Raw genomic sequence first — 3,444 nt, forward strand, 5'->3', positions numbered from 1 at the left:
GGTTAATCCACACCGACATTAATGGAGTATTATCTTACGTTTACCATGCATCATTAATATAATTAAGCATAAACAAGGTGTTCTCACCAACCCTTGGTTCAACATGCATAACTAACTAATTAAACTACCCTTATCGGAAGAAATTCCTCTACTTATGCAATTAGAAGCATGATCCCCTAAGTGTCCCACATGCACCAGAGTTACCACTTGATGTTAGATGCAACAACTATCTTAACACTATTATATGACCATTTCAGAATAATGACTTCAAGGAGACATTACGGAAATCATTAACATCAACACACTATAGTTATCATTTTCCAACTCCTTAAGCATGGTCAAAGGAATACTGACATGCACATCAAGCCCACAATAGATGCAATCATTTCATAAGAAAACATTAACACAGGTAATCTATTTATGAATAATTGTCACATGTAATTCTACCATGAATGGGTCCTAGAACTGTTACCCACTGAACATGCTTCTACAGTTAACTTCACACTGGAATGCAACATGCATAAGAAATCTGTCATTCCCATAGTAGAGATAAATTCAACCATCATTAAATATGAGCTAAATGATTTTAATCTCATAACAAGTAGGGATTAACATAAAACACATACCATGCGAGTGAATCTCATCAAATTAGAGGGAAACATCATTAAATCTATTAATACATAAGCATATACTATTATTCATCAAGCATTCTCATGGTGAAGAAACTTAAGAACTCTTCTCATAAACAACTAGAACTATAGGAGAGAGAGAGTAAGAATCATCATATGAGAGTAAGAATCATCATACACACATTCCACGCATGTGACACCAATTAAACCATCACTTAGAGGGAGGAGAACTACCACCCAACCATGAATCACCTCTCATTCCCCCAGAGCCGAAGTTCTTGCCAAGGATCAACTGTCCTCAAATGATCAATGCAATGGGTAACTAATACCCTCTTTCATGATTTAGTTACCATTAGCATCGTCCCGCTTTATGGATTTTTCAATTTGCCTAGGTCTTTTTCAAAAAATCTTGTCTTCATCTCCCACGAGGATTTTCATCATAAAACCGTACATTTATCTCCCACAAAGCTTTTATGTCCGATAGATATTTATCTTCCATCCATCAGATGGATATCCAATCCATCCAAACTTATCTAGAATCACATCTAGAAGATTTATCATGAAAGATTCATGTCTATCCCATTCCTCAATGGGATTTGGCAAGAATCTCCTCTCTCTTGGTGCTCCACCCTCCAAGTGATTTATTTTATTAATTTATTTAATAACACATTTGCTTTTCATATTACATATCACCTAGCTTTCCTTAGCTTAGGTTTAGAATAGTTTAACCCACAAAGGAGGGTATCACATCTAGCTTTTCTCAGCTTAGCTTTACAATCATTTAACAGCTTAGGTTTACAATCATTTAACACACAATGGAGGATATCACACCTAACTCCTAACTCAGCTTTAGGTTTACAATAATTTAGCAAGCAAGAGAGGGGCGTTATAGAAAGACTCAATTCTGTTGCATGAGCTTCAAAGAAAACCTTGATTAGGTTTAGTATCGCTCAACATTAAGAGTAAACTTCGATTGTCTAACCCCTATTTTATTCTTCGATGAATTGGACACTAGGGAATTTCGTTGTGAAAGTTTAAAGAATGAGCACTTGTATATTTTAGCCATGCATAATCAAATAGTCCACACTGTTAAGGATTCTACAACAAATTGATATTTGAAACAAAGTAGCTCGAATTGCTTGCCAAATATTGATAAATAAGTGCAAATTAAAAACCATATTACAATTGTCTGTATGTACCAATTCCACCATTAAGAGACAACCGAATTGTTAAGTCTCTCTTAATTGTTAAGTCGTTATGACAACTAGGTGGACAAACGAGCCCTCTAATAACCAAAGCCTTCGACCAGAAAATTAAAAGAAATATAGTTTTCAAAAAGGGCATATAGCTTATTACAACAAAGGGTTTCACACCCATATCTAACTACAAGAATAAATCCCTTAACAGATCACCTAGAAAACATAATAAGACCAAGCGATACATTCATTAGGCATAGGATGAAGGCCAGCCAACCTTAAGGAGAGGCATCCATACCATTCCACCTTTCCATGAAAAAACACAGGTCCTCCCGTCGTCGGGTATTCTGGACCTAGGTAAATGCATAAAAAAATGTAGAACATTCGAAGAAGCCCAAAACTTAAAGCTCAACACATTACCTTTCAAGAGTTTGAGTGTGTTTTCCTCGGCGCAAGAGGTATTGGATGTCGCAGCAGTCACAACACTTGCAGACAGAGATTAAAAGAAAATCATTAGTCAAGAAATTATCTAAGAGTGAGGCATAAGGGAAACTTTAACTCGAACTGTGAAAGTTAAGCGATTGTAAACCATAACTCCTCACCTGTGTAACAATGGAGAATGTATGACCGCAACGGCGGTGGAACTGGAAACGTTGGTCGAATTCTCTGTAGAATATGGACGGAGAAACATAGTCCTGCTGCGCGAACGCAACCCCAGGGGAGTTAGGGTTTTGCAGAGAAATAATCCGAGAGCCTCCCCGAGCCCAATGACCAAATGAGGAAGGCAGGTCACCGCATCGTTAGCCATAGCTCCTCGAAACATGGTGAACCGTCGGATCATGCCCCTCAGATCAAACGATGCTGGGAGAACCACATGGCAATCAGAAGGATGAATGCCTCGAAGCTAGCGGCATTAGACAATGGTCCAACCGGGTCTTCAAAGTAGAAATTAAATGTAATACAGGCACGTATAGAGGTCATCACCCTCGAGGAAATTAATTTAAGTGTGTACATAAAAATATGTTAAGGTTTAATGAGTTATGTTGGTAGCAACTAAGGTATGGGTAGGGTGAAATCAAATAGTAGTTAATATTTGACTCAGTGTGTTTCAATCATATTATGTATCCGTCAATACTCTTATTACCGATATGGGGTTTCAAATAATGTGAATATGAAGTTATCATAGGTCGTTAGTAATTTTTTTTGGTTTACATGTGAAGTGTAATTTTATATGTTAAATGTATTATCATATTTTTATAGGGTTATTTATATTTCTCAAATAAATATTAATAAATATTGATTAATAGAGCTTGTAAAAACATTAAATAAATATGGATTAATAGAGCCTGTAAAAATATTAAATTTGGGAAATTATATCAAAATATAAATTAAAATATAAAATTAAGTTTATTTAAAAATAACATTTTCCTTAAGATATTATGGTTGTTTAAAATTATTATACAAACAAAAAGAAAATAAAATGAAAAACATATTATATAATAAACACAAACATTAAATTTTTTATTATAAAATATTGAAATTTATATATATTGATTGATAGTGCTTGCAAGGAAAAAAAATTCTATTGCCTTAAATTGAATATCAATATAAATTAAAAT

General features: G+C 34.6%; 1 long non-coding RNA gene across 1 annotated transcript; it reads right to left on the reverse strand.

Annotated features, from left to right (window-relative positions):
* Positions 1 to 1,755: 1,755 nt before the first annotated feature.
* LOC149208641 (uncharacterized) lies at positions 1,756 to 2,694 on the reverse strand. The gene is made up of 2 exons (XR_016252143.1): positions 2,428 to 2,694; positions 1,756 to 2,310 (listed from the first exon to the last, which is right to left on the reverse strand). It is a non-coding gene; the product is annotated as an uncharacterized LOC149208641 (long non-coding RNA).
* Positions 2,695 to 3,444: the final 750 nt, after the last annotated feature.

This window comes from Pinus tabuliformis, chromosome 1_2, assembly GCF_031772625.1.
Source record: "Pinus tabuliformis cultivar Carrire ecotype Pingquan chromosome 1_2, CPIR1, whole genome shotgun sequence".
NCBI lineage: Eukaryota > Viridiplantae > Streptophyta > Pinopsida > Pinales > Pinaceae > Pinus > Pinus tabuliformis.